Source organism: Protopterus annectens, chromosome 5.part0 (genome assembly GCF_019279795.1).
Source record: "Protopterus annectens isolate FY-2018-M chromosome 5.part0, PAN1.0, whole genome shotgun sequence".
NCBI lineage: Eukaryota > Metazoa > Chordata > Ceratodontiformes > Protopteridae > Protopterus > Protopterus annectens.
Genome location: NC_056735.1, coordinates 885,744,930 through 885,760,088, shown reverse-complemented (window position 1 = coordinate 885,760,088; position 15,159 = coordinate 885,744,930).

The window sequence follows — 15,159 nt, the reverse complement described above, 5'->3', positions numbered from 1 at the left end:
TGTGGGCCTGTGCAGATGGACTGCATGCGCATTACATTGCTGTTTCTACACACATGTCAGATTCACATATTAGTTGCAGGCCCTGGAGTGTGTGTTGTGCCTTTCACATACATCTACTGTGACATTTTCTTGTGCAGGTTTCTTGGCAACTGGGGAAACTATCTGTGACAGCATGACAGTTGAGGAGCTTGTCTGGGCCAGACTGCAGAGTGTGGATGTCTAGCTTGCATCTATTAGTAGGACTGATTGTACACCTTTCATAGTTATCCACATCATACTAGTATTTCTATTCAAATTTCTTTACCTGTGTGCCCTGTATGGAAAATGTATGTGTTGTAGTACATTATTTTTTTCAATTCAGATTGCAGTTAACAATTCTAATACCAGACTGAGATGTTATTGGCAGTCCCTGGATTCGAACCGTGATGTGTGTGCAAAATTGAACTACAGGCCTAGCCCTTATCAGACTGAGCTACTGGAGAGGTGTTGTGGGTTGCTTGTGACATTTCTATCTAGTACATATTTTTGTGCACAGTACTTTTATTATGACATGTTGCATTATTTGTTTCCTATTTTCAGTACAAATTATGCATACACAACAGACATTGGTGTCACTGTTTGTGAAACATGTGCACATTAGCTGTATTGCACATTTGACTGTTTTACAACTACATACTGCAATTTAGATTCCTGAGTACACAGTGTAGGTTTTAAGTCTGCACCTGTTATCCTTATACATTTCTCAGTACATTCACAGCTACATACGGCTGAAATTGAAAGGTTAACACAGAACAATGCTGGCAGACAAACAAGTAAAACACATTCTGATGGGAATATGTACTGTTGCTTTTTTTCCAGTTATTTGACATGCCCATTCTAAAGTATCTAGACAACCAGTGCTAAATCAGTTCACTTCAGTTAATGCATTCTGCAGTACATACACATTTCTATTTATCAGATATAAGTGAGATGACAAACTCCAGTGTTTGGGATCACCTTTATTAGTTTTGACATAAATATCTGTGTACAACTCAGAAATCCACAATTACTATTCCTGCATGATCTGCACAGGGGAATGCTTTTAATTTCTGTTAAAGTAGCCCTGACATGGCACTTTCTTGTCAGGTTCACTCAGACACACTTATACATATTCTAATATTCCTCTCCTGCATATTATACCTTGTTTGCTACTGATATGTGTATTACACAGCAGCTGGGAATACTCCATTGTCACACTGGTAGCTTGACACAGGCATTTATTCCTGACCTTTACAGCACAATTATATATAGAGGCAGTAATACCATTGCTATAATTTTGATTTCTTACTGTTAATAGTAGGGGGTGTTCTATACTCACCATACTGCCAACACAGTTGATCCAGTCGCTGGGCATGAGCCTCCACTTTCTGGGACCTCTCCACAGCAGCTGTATAGGGAGACATCATACATTAATAACACCTGCACAGTCACAAGTTGAACTTTTTCCATACTTAGAGATACATAAGACGGCATACTTACAGACAGGTGGTCCAAGAATGCACCCCTCCTCTGCTTCAGGTCGTTATGGTGATGACGTACCTGCTCACCAGTCCAGGGTATGCCAGTGGCACTGGTGAGATCATGTGCAAGCTGGGCCTCCACTTTGTACTGTGAGCCCTGGTACTGGCCCTGCAGCAGCCTGTCATCATGGTTTTTAACTAGGAGCCCAGCCATGACCCTGGACTCTTGGATGCTGCAACATTGTGCTCGGAAGTAAACATCTTCACCAATGCCAGACATTTTGGTCCTGCTGAGTGCAATCCCAAATGATTATGGCTGTATTTACACCTGTGCAGGTTAAATAGGGCAGTTTTCCCACAACTTTTCTTGATTGGCCAGTTTTAATATGCTGCACTATGGTTAGCTCCGTGCATATCCACATAGCAATGCTTACACCAGCTAAGCAGAGCTGACAGCAGGTAAGCAATGCTTCCAATAGCAAAGCATTGCTTAAATCTATTTTTTTCATTAAATTTATAACTTATTTTTTACATTTATATTTTACATACCCCTACTGTGCTATACGTGAGCCATATGATAGACATCTATCATTTAAATTCCTTAAAAGTTTATTGAATAATTTGGCAGAAGGGGGATTTGAACCAAACATGTTCTACATGCTATACCATGGCAGTATTACTACACTACAGCAGTTTAATGACTTTTTATATCACAGAAGCACTTGTCTATTATTTTCAGGATTTCAGCCAGGCTAAGCATAGTGGCACGCCTCTCAAACAAGCTATGTGGCCCTTAAACTTTGGATTTATTTCATGAAAGAAATGATTACATTTTTTTTATTTTGTATTCCTTTCCTCTTGCCTTTCTGCTTCCATGAGTGTAGGGCAAGAGTGCATACATTTGGGGGTGTGCACTTGAAGTCTGCTGCTTCTAGGTGTTTTTTATTTATTTTTTTTCAGTGTCCGCAGACACTGAAATGTTAGCTATTTACATTTCAGTGTCTGCAGACACTTGTTTACTATGTGATATGAGAGCCAGTCTCTAATATTATATAGAGTGGCACTCATCTGTGTCAGAAAGTGTCATACGGCATTATCAGGGGTGTGTTTCAGGTGAAGGCACTGCTGACACCCCCTGCACTTGCTCCTGGTTCGTGTCCATTTAGTTTAGATAACAGCGCACCTTCATGCATATGCAAGGTGCGCTGCTATCCTAAATGGACACGAACCACTCCATGTAAGAATATTATTATTCTTGTATGGAGTTTTGTGAATCCAGGGGATGGTTTACTATCAAAATATTGAATATCACAATGTTTTTTGTTTTGGAAGTTTGTTTAAAACAACTGTCAAACATGTTAAACATGACGATCAACATTCGAACTGCAGAACTTCTGGATTCAAAAGTCTATGTTCCATTTAGTTTTTGCAGGGGGTGAAGCCCCCCTGCACACCCACACCCCCTGCTAATTATATATACCAACTCCAAGATTGCACTACAGTGACGAAAAGGATACATTTCCCAAACCGCACCATACCACAATCTTCTTTCAGAAAGTCAACTTCATATTAGTGACTGTACACTCACATTCACTATTTAACTTCATCCACTTCCAGTTAAACATTATGCCATCTTGAAAACTAACACCCAACCAATCTGTATTTGCCTACATGCCATTCTGTATTTTGATAGTAAATATATAAATGGGTATACTTAAAATAAACTAAACCACCCAAATGTCAAAAGTGTTGACAGTTAACTGTACATCCCCCAAGACATAACTTTAGAGCTTGCAACAATACTATTTGCAGGGGAGTGAGTCCCCTGCACCTCCTCCCCCCAGTTATTATGTTTCAACTTTGAGATCACACAACATTGGTATTGTAATGATCTCACACAATTATCAACATCTGTTCTGTCAATCAAAGTGTGTAAACAAAGAATGTTGGTGTAACTAATGGGTGTCATATACATATGTGATGCCCATGCACTGGCCCAGCAATCAAGGAGCCTCAATCCTCACCATTAACCAGAGAGGGGCATCTCATATAGGAAGAAAGGATAACAAATATACACAGTAAAGTGCAATTTCCCTTAAGAGCACACAGAGATCACAGTCAGTCTGGCGCTGGTCGCTGCCTTGCTCTCCAGGTCACCAATAAGACTCCCCACTGGCACAGCTATAGGGTCCAGATCTCAGCTTAGTGGGCAAGCTAAAACCTCCAGCACCCTCTCTGTCCAACCAGTGCTTCGTGTCCCCGCTCAAGTACACACACACACACACACACACACACACACACACACACACACACACACACACACACTCTCTCTCACACACTCACACACACACACACACACACACACACACACACACACACACACACACACACACACACACACACACTTTGAGAAGAGTTTATGCAACCACACAAACACTCCTGGGGAAGGCTGGCCCAGGTTCTCCAGCTGTGCCCCTTTCTCCCAAACTATACAGTAGTACCAGCTGCCACCACCCACTAATATTTATCAGCTACTTAAAGGCCCTTAAAAGGGTGTCCAAGTATTACTGTGCAATATTATTATCCAATTGGTAGTATAGCCAAGGGCTAAAACTATAGGAGTGACTTTGTACAATTTTACCAAAGGCATGCAAGTGCCCTAAAGAGCTTAAATTATCACTACAAAAACAGCCACAGTTGAAAGGGTTTAAAATATTTAATAACAAATAGTCAAAACACATGACTAAACTTTTTACTATACAGTGCTAGTCAAGAGTTCTGAGATCACAGAGAGATACTTAAAATAATACAGAAGTACAGTTCTGACATCACAGGAAAACACTTAGTCTAATCTTTCTAGTTTCCAGCTATTTCTAAAAGAAAACACAAATCTAAGATAAACTTACATATAGAACAGGACAGTGCTGTGAGTTGGATGGTCAAGACAAAAATGCTTTATCCTCTCTGATTCTCTCTGTTTAAATTGATATTACAGTCCTGATTCACATTACATCATTCTTCACACTTTCCTGGGTTTCCTAGGCTAACAGGCTACATTCTTTAGTAAGCTTACACCTAGTCAGGAGGCAAAACCATAAAGGACATTTATGCATGCAGATTCTGGTCATTAACTCTGGCCTTAAAACAATAGCAAAAATTCATTCACTTAGACAGGCCGGAGCTGTTTTTAAAGATCAAAGACAGTCATAAAATGCTTGACTTAGCTTTCTTACAGCAGAGTGCACTGTTGTTACATTATTTTCCAGTTCCACATGTAACACTATTTTTACCATTTAAGACAATACGCCTGTGGTTTACATTAATATTTACAGATGACAGAATTATCTCCAAAATTCTATTTGGCTAGGCTGGCAGCCTTCACCCATCTTCACCCAATCTTTACAACATATACTTACATCAGCTTCATGATTGCACAAACTCAGAAAAGAGGAAGAAAGGGATAAAAATGAAACACTAACCTTCTCATTCTATTTGAGTCTAAGTGCCATTACAACATGCTGGGAACCTTCTACTGGCAAAGTCATCTTTACTGACCAACTGGTCTCTGACAAACAGTATGTTGTCCCCACCACATGTGCATATATTCATTCACAAGTGGCACATCTGCTTACATTTAATTTGGATGCCATTCAACCTACTACACATTTTTGGGATGTGGATGAATCTAAAGCAATAGGCAGCACCCTATGCAGACACATGCAGGATGTATAGACTCTGTATAAAATGCCCTGCAGACAACATCCAAACTGGAGTAACAAATATTATGAAGTAGCAATGCAAATCTATGTACTATTATGACTCCCAATTTAATATAATGTCAGATTAGCCACTGTGGTGCAGCGGTTAGTGTTGTCGGCTCACAGCAAGAAGCTCTCCGATTTGATCCTCGGCTGGAGTGCCTTCTGTGCGGAGTCTGCATGTCCTCCCTGTGGTCAAATCCAATTTAAAAGACATGCAGGTAGGTGCGTGCATGAGTGGGTGTACTTTCCTTGAAGGTTGGGTGCTGGGCTGGCAACTCAACACTGTAAAAAATCACTGCCAATCATTAGCGGACAGGAGTTCTGCTATGGTGACCCCTAACTGGGAAAAGCCGGAAGACAGTCATATTTTTGGTCTGAGTGTTGTATTAAGAAGGGACAATCTGGTGTGTGTGGGGTACTGTTTATTTGTAGTGTATATAATGTTATTTTTCTATAGCTTATCTGAGGCTGAGATTGACTTCTGACTGGATGAGAGTTTATGATAAACAGAGGATGTGCAATGCACACACAAACACACACACACACACACACACACACACACACACACACACACACACACACACACACACGCACACACACACACACACACACACACACACACACACACACACACACACACACACACACACACACACACACACACACACACACACACACACACACACACACACACACACACACACACACACATCAAACAGAAATGAATATACATGTATTAGTGAGTCTTTTAAAGTGCTTGTTTTTTTTTTTTTGTTCATAAAATGACTTGTATCATTCAAAATATAGGTGGGCATTTATGGTGAATGCTGAATGGAATTATTCCAAGGCTTATTACCCAGGTGTGTACAATTTCTTAATTTGGTAAATAACTGCACTACTGCCAGTTTAATCTTGTTATTTCTCAGTCCATAAATAATTGGATTGGCAAGAGGAGGTACTACAAGAAATTCAATGGACATAAGCATGTATGCAATAGGAGGCAGATTGTTGGAGGGTAAACGATGCTGAATTACCATAAACAGAACTCCAACCAAATAAACTATAAAGATCATTAGATGAGTGAAACATGTCTGGAGGGCCTTTGAATGAGATTTGTTTGATGAATGGAAACAGATCTGTATAATCTTTACATAAGTGTACATAATAAATGACAGTGGAACTCCTACTGAAAAAACATTAGTCACTACTGAAAATATATTGTTAATGGTATAGTCAGTGCATGACAATTTCAAAATAGAAAAATGATCACAGTATGGTTTTTCTATGGAAAAACTGCACAGTGTCAGTCTTAAGCACAGAATTACTCCTACAGTGCATATTAATAAAGAATATAGCCATGCAAATGTTAGAAGTGTGCATATGATGTGAGTATTCATAATGGCAGAGTATCTTAACGGATTACAAATGGCCAAATAACGGTCATAGGCCATGACAGTCAAAAGTGTTAATTCAGTGTAATTAGACAGATGAATAAAGAACATTTGGCAAAAGCAATCAAACAGTGAAATAGTTTTAGTCTCAGATAAAGCATCTGCAATAAATTTAGGTAAAAATGATGTGCTAGCAATAATACCATTTAAAAATAAGTTACTTGAAAAAATATACATGGGTTCCTTTAGTCCCTTTTTAAATATAACTAATGAAATAAATACAATGTTAAAAAATATTGTGACAGTATAGAGTATAATTAGACAAAACACAACAAAGTTTGACATATCTCTCAGGTCTTCAAAGTGCAGCTGAATAATGCTGATGGTAGAGCTGTTCTTCATGATGCTTGCTATAAATGTCACCTGCTGAATAAAGAAAAACAAACCAGTAGTCATTTGCAGTAAAATATTTTATTTATTTATTTATTTTACATTTGTTAACTGGGATAGTCCGACTGGATATATGTCCATTTTCAGCAGAGGCCCGGGGAGAAAAGCTCCAACAAAAAGCAACAAAAACATACAGAAAATTCAAAAATGTACAAAAGTATAGGGTTGCTTGAAGAACCAACAAAATACATAAACATTAGCTCATAACTATAGATTATCTATGATTTATCAGGGTGACTTAGATTTCTTAATGATCATTTTTCTGTTTTTCTGTAGAATGTACATGCATTTTGAATGTTTGATAATACAAAGGAAATAATTATTAATAAAACAAACAGAAAACTCGATTTGAAACAATGGTATGTAACTTGTGATTGCAGACCTTCAGATGGCTTACTTTTGCCAGTTCCAAAAATAAAAGTCAGTAAGTGAAAAATGTCTTGCTTCTATACTAATAATGACTGTTAACATAGAGTTGGACAAAATATATAACAAGTACATTGAGACTCGCTGCTCACTTAATTAGCATGATTTTGCACGTAAAGAGTTTCAAAGCATCACTGTACCTTTTGAAAAAAAAAGCATGGTTTGTTTACCCTTTTGCTAACCAGCTGAAGAAGATTGTCTGTTTTAGAAGAAATTGCTTCAGCTGAAAAGATAATAGGATATAGAGAGTGAGATTATATATAAAAAGCCCTTACCTACTTAATGTGTACAACATACTCTTACTTTTTTGTGATAATTTATGTAATGTTGATCTGACGCAATACTATCATTCACATGCATTCAAACTGAAGGATATGTGCATCCATCTCTGTCTGTATGTATGTCTAAGGTGCATGTATTTATGCAAGTGTTGGGAGTGTTACCAATACATTTATATCCTACTGGTAGGGCCAAGATAAAATGCCTGATAAAAGCATGTGTCTGGGGAGCATCTATGGATTTTTTTAACTGCATTCTTTCCTTGTACTAAGAAAGGCATCTATAGCCTTTTCATTTAGTATTTATCAACATCCTGGGACGTCATGAATCCTGCAAAAATTTTCCTAAACCTGTTGTACCTAGATTGAAATTCCAAAAGGTCTTATTTTTTTAAGTGGTTACACTGTACCGGATTCAGAGTCACTAGCAGTTCTTAGCAGCATATGAGCACTATGTCCAGTTCCAGAATGAGAACCAAGCTTACTATGCCATAGAAATGAATGTTAATGTAAAAATTCAAATTAATGGTGTAGCCTGTTGAAATCACTGAATTAATGCAGTGTAGCAACATAAACATCTGTAAGATGGAACTTGCACTGAAAACATCAAGTGGTAGGACACCACAATTCTTATAGTACTAAGTCCTATATACAGGTAGACATGTATAGAAGAGAGAAGATGATGGGGGGGGGGGGGCAGTGGCCAATAACCATGTCTATGCAACTAATTGTGCTGAGTCATCCCCGATTTACAGTGGGGATGACTTAGATTTTATCATTTGTGGACTTTTGCAAACTATGCCTCACATAAGAAGATGGACGCCATGCTCATTAGTTTTCTGACCAATGAGAATGCAGGCATAACAGACTTGTTACCTGTCATGCCTGCAATCTCCTATCTATTGCATAAATGGAGCTGTAGCGTCCAACAGTTTCAGAGGTTTGGAACTCCTCCTGTATGTCAACAACTGAACTGCAGGAAGGCTAAATGCAGAGTGTGTGCTGATATACAGGTTGAACTGCAGCAAAGGTGGGGTTTGGGTGGACTCAGCAGGTGCATTTCAGCCTCAGAAGTATTCAGACTATATGAGGAATTTCCTAATGAGGCTCAGCACCATATAATGCTTCAGAAGATCCTTACTAGCTCATCACGTAATGGATCTATTATGCATGTACTCCTTGGGTGTTGCAAGAGAAGGTGTAAGCTATACTCCACCCCAAGTATGATGTCATTTCTGAGAGCAGGGTTATACACTGTGGATGGCAAAGGCTCTATAATACAATACTCTAAGCCTTTTGTAAGTGGCCCTTAGTCTATTTAGTGAATCTAAAGGAAAAGTTCTCATACTGCATGTGCAAAAGAAAAGACACAACTGCAAAATAACCTACCTAACGAAAAATAGCTCCTAATCCAAATTTTTGAAAAGAAAGTAAAATAAAAAAAATAAAATAAAACATGAAAAGCACTTCCAGTTTACTCCAATGTAAAAAGTAACTTCACACAATGCATACATAAAATATATCTACTACACAACTTCTCTAAACAACACTGTCCACCTAAATCAAATCATTAGACATCAATTTCATTCATTCTGAAATAAAAATAAAAAAAATTAAATAGAAGTCTTATCTCAACTTACCAATCATATCTAACACTTCTGGTAAATCAGTTGTGATCCTAGCAATCGAACTCATTCACACCAATGGAGCTCGGGAAATTTGCACTGTAACTTCCAATGGGAGGAGCCTAAGCCTTTTGACAGACTCAAATTATGTCCTCACATTTCAATCAGATGTTCATATCTCTGGAACCATAGGGGTTACGAAAGAAATATAAATGGTAAACTCTTCAGCAAAACTATTTTACATTGGTAGTATTCTTTAGGTTTTAGGTCTTAAACCGAATTTTATAAGTCACAGTAAACACAGTAATGCATCAGAGATACTTCAGGTGCAGCTAACATTGGGTAAGACAGCAGTTCAGGTTGTAGCCTGCTATAGGTCCCCAACTATGTCCCAAGACTCACACTCCATGTTCCTAAGCACCCCAAGAATATTAGGGTCCAACCTAACACTCTCTTACTAGGTGACTTCAACTACCCCTCCATTAACTGGGTAAACTACTCATGTACCAATTCACTTGCCCAACATTTCCCGGAGTTCGTTAATTCCAATGTCCTGGACCAGCTTGTTCTTACCCCCACTAGAGGTAGCAACACCCTTGACCTGGTCATTACTAACATGGGTGACTGTTGCTCTACACCAATAGTTAACTCTTCCCTGGTTAGATCTGACCGCAAACTAATCACCTTGGAAATCCGCATCCCTCGTACCCCCCCCCCCCCGCAAAGGTAACTGCCATGAAAAACTTCTCCAAAGCTAAATTTGGGTGCCTAAAAACTGAGGTGACTAACTTCATGGCTCTCATGCAAATGAAGAATAGTTGCGTGACTGCAGAATCATACACCAATGCACTCTACTAACACGTACACAAATGCATGGATCTCGCCATACCCAATAGAACCAAGACACTCTCTTCCAAAAAGAGGAAGCCAATCTGGTGGTCCCCTGCCGTAAACAAACTCTACAACAGAAGGAGGAAACTGATAGGGAATAAGGTGAAGTCCCAAGACTGGAAAAACTCCCTTATAAGCCTCAACAAAAAGTTGAGATACCTCATCAAATCCTCCAAAGCTAGCTATAAAAACAGAATTGCAGCAGATAGTAAAGACAATCACAAGGCCTTTTATAGTTATGTAAAGAATCTCCACGGCAATACCCATATTTGCTCTGAGCTACTGCACAATGTTGCCTCCTATGGTACAGTACAATGGCCAACAGATATTGCCAGTATACTGGCCGACAGATTCAGTACCAACTTTACCCTGCCCCCAAGGACCAATCACAATACCAGTAGATTGCCAGGCACCCAGTATTACTGCTGTACAGTTAAAACAGCACTGTCCAAGGCCACAAATACAGCTTCTATGGGACCTGACAATATCACTGGTTGTGTTCTACATCAACTACAGAGTGAACTGGCACCTCACCTATGTGCTCTGTTCAATCACAGCCTCACCTCAGGCTTTGTCCCTACCTTATGGTGCACTGCTACAGTCATCTCTCTCCACAAAGGAGGAATGACTACAGACCCTGGGAACTACCGCCCAATTAACCTGATGAGTGTGATATGCAATGCTATGGAACTCATCATCATGGACCTAATAAACAAGGATATAGGGAATCTCCAAACTCTTGATCCCACACAGTTTGGTTTTGTGAAGGGCAGATCATGCCTGCTCAACTTGGTTGACTTCTTTGAGTCAGTCACCAGAGCGGTGGATGAAGGCAAGGTAGTTCATACAGCCTACCTTGATCTGGCCAACGCTTTTGATACCATTCCCCACTCAGGAATCATAGAAAAACTCACTAAGCTTGGCATCAACCCCTATATCACTTGTTGGGTTGCAAACTGGCTCACAGATAGAACCCACAGTGTGAAAGTAGCTGACTCCAAGTCAGACTGTTGTCTAGTCACGAGTGGAGTCCCACAGGGCTCGGTCCTGGGTCCTCTCCTGTTTGGTATCTACTTTTCTGAAGTCCAGGCCAACACGAAGGGACTCTGGCTGAGAAAGTTTGCAGACAATTGCAAGTTTGGAGCTATTATTAACTCCCCAAGTGATGTTGGCATCCTACAGAATGGCCTCACTGAGACAGACTGGTTTCAAAACCATGGCCTTAAGCTCAATGCCAAAAAATGTGTCATCATCCCCTTTGGGAAAAACCCAGTCCCCATGAATTACCACATTGAGGGTAGTCCACTGAACACAGAAGGTGTTATAAGAGATCTGGGAATACAGGTTGACAGCAACCTCTCTTTTGATCACCACATTGCCACTGTGTAGAGCATCTCATTACCAAGGATTTTGCATCCAGGAAGAAAGAGGTCATTGTCTTCCTCTACTCTTCCCTCATTAGGCCAATCATCGAGTACAATGGCCCATTTGGCATGTACCTCACTATACACCTGCAATAACTGGAGAGACTGAAATAGTACCTCACAAAGAGGATCCTAGGCCTAAAACATTTGCCCTATATGGACAGACTCAAAAAACTCCAACTATTCTCTGTCTCATATCACCTACTTAGAAGCGATCTCTACTTGATTGACAAAGCCATGTCTGACCCAGCTCTGTTAGAAATGCTACATCTAAAGAAATACCAATCCCTCCACACCACACACTCCAGAGTCCACACCCTCATTACCACAAATAACAGAACATGCTGGAGGGACAGGTTCGTAACCCAGAGGCTGTCCATGCTATGGAACAGACTTCCCATTCATGTCAAGCAGAGCACCTCGCTGACCCTCTTCAAGAGAAATTTTAATGAGTGGATGGAAAACAGAAAATTCACCCTGGGGATAACTCCAGTGGCTCTACTCAACAGAGGCATTGGGAACTAAGGTCAGGTGGCACTATGCCAGGGTAGTCCTATGGCTAGGCTTGTAAAAGCCCCAGGGCCATTAGCCTACTACACACCTATGAACCTATGAACTATTACATTTGTAATGTTTTGTAAGCATCTTGCAATATTCAGCAACAACTCAAGTTACACACATTCTGTCAAGCAACATTTTATTCATCTAGCTGTGAGCTTTCATATGAGACTAAGGAGTTTTATCTGCATTACTTGGTTGTTAAGATATTTAGAAAAATGTGGAAATTATATCTATATAAATTAATATCACATGAACAACAGTTAATATTCATTTACTTACATTAGACAGATGTCAAATATTAATGCAGTTGAGTTTTCCATTGTGTAAGCTTTAAGAAGAAATGTTTTAAAACCTTGTACATAGCAGTTTTGGAATTATTAATGCAAATATAATTAAACAATATTTGATGCCTAGAGGCATCAGTAGGAGTTAACTGCAAATGCACCTGGGGGTGTTACTCGGATGTAATGAGCTAACTAATTAAAATGCAACTAGCAAGTAAAAGTAAACTATAAGAGTAATACTTCCTTACAAAACCTTCTACACTCCATTAAACCCTATCATGATAATTAATTCATGCCACAAAATAAATTAAGAAGGACTTTCTAACAAGATCAGAAAACGAGACACCCATTTATTAAAAATAGGTGCAAAATATTTAATTGCTATTCATTTGGGATCAGCAAGCTAATGTCCTGATTGTGCTTTTTTTGTTGTTGTGTTTATTTTTTATTTTTATTTATTATTATTTTTTTAAAACAGAAATTGTGATATTTTGGAGAGTCTTGTACTGTAGGATTAGGTAACATCACTTTTAGCTTTGCCACTCATCACACAAATCATTCCATATATTTGCTGTAAAGCATATTTAATATATTACATACAAGGCTCCAATATTTTCTATATTATGTATCCTTGTAATCCTTATAGATTAGCATAACTCTGCTGATAGTCAGTAGCCTACCAGCTGCTCCAAGTTCAGCTGTGTCTCAATTTTCTTTCCAGGAAAGACTGGATCCTATCTGATATATTTCTTTGCAAAATATTTGATTCTACAAATACCAGCACTTAGGATGTAAATCTATACCAACACAAAAAGAAGACTCACTGAGGTGCTAGGTCCGTAATGCAACATATTCCCAGTATGTGGAATGAGTTACCAGTACAGGTCAAAGCAGTGCTAATCTGTCTACCTGTACTAGCCTTCATGGCTGAATGGGTAAACACAGATTTATCCCATGATTTTCTTGTACAGTTCTGCTGAGTTTTGGAGGAGGCCACTGTTAAGTGCTAGAAAAGGGTAGCAAGAGGTGTTAAATGTGTTCACATAAAGGAGTATATGGTTAGGCATCCTATGGTCTCCATGATCACTTGCCTAGCAATGTTCATATGCTTGTATTATTTTCTTCATTTACACATTTATTAATCACGTAAATCCACTGGTCCAAAGTCCCTTTTCATAGCTTGGGTCAATTTGCACACATATTTGAAATAAAGTAAGGAATGCATTCATAACATGGCATTTATATAACAAATAGCAATAATATATTTCTTATATGTATAGCTATACATAGGTATATGATATATATATATATATATATATATATATATATATATATATATATATATATATATATATATTTTTTTATGTATTTATATAGGTTTTCATTTGTTATATTTTGAATGCTTTTGTCAAAACATGGTTTTCCAGCAGCTTTATCATTGTATTTGGTCAACAAGTTGCACCTGTTTGCAGATTAGCAAAGAGGGTTTGTTCCATTCATTTACACTGTTAGCTTGCTACCTGGGGGATTTAGGCCTACAGTCAATGAGCAGCAGGGAATTTTGGTTTAGGGAGTAGGCAGGGGGTATAGGGTTAGAGAATGAGCAGGGAACTTAGGTTTAGGAAGCAGAATGAGAGTTTTAGAGCTGGGAAGTAATTGGAAATTTCAGTTTAGGTAACGGTAGGCATTCAGGGAGGGCTGTGCAGTTTACAAGAATCAGAATAGTTGGCAATAGGCCACTTGCCATTTTTGGGTGATCAGTGGGTTTTGTGGTTCTCCTTCTCTATAATGATTTATGAATCACTGAGTTTTTCATTGATCTAGGTGAATTAATTTCAATTTTATAGTGCCTGCAATCATAAAAAGTGTATTGCATATTTGAATGCACATGCCTATTATGCACAAAGGATGACGCCTGTCTGAATCCAGGGCTGTCACAATATAAACGTATCTGTTTTTCTTCATTTATGCCCTCCCACTATTACTGTACCAAAACTAATGTCAATGAATATGCAGGCACCTAAATCAATCAAATGTTAGTTTCTGCATGCACATGATCAGTTCTGCCTCCTTTTGCTTCACTTACAGATATTTTGTTATGATTCTTCTAGCCACCTCCAGCCCATAAATGTAAGACAATTATTCCATGTATTAAAGCTGTGCATATTTACTGTCTGTATTTCTGAAATGCAACCCTAACCCCCATGACTAAAATTATGGCTTTAGTAAAATGAAATCAGGAATCCAGACAGGCCACCAAGAACATCTGACCACACAAACAGAAACTTACTGTAGCTTCTGTAGACCAAACTGAAGAAAAAGCTTTAGTGAAACTTCCAAATTCTGATGAAGACCGAATCACTATGGAAGAAAGCACTCAGTTTTTTTTTGTTTTATTGTTTAAATAAAGTTTATCATTATTTTTATTGGAGGAGCCATTTTTATTAGACTATTATTAAGCTGATCAGTTACTACTGTTCTGAGTTTCTGCATCATTAGTAAAATACACCGATTTTGTTACTTACATTATTTGTTATTGTACTTTACTAGATCCCTAAACTATATCCCT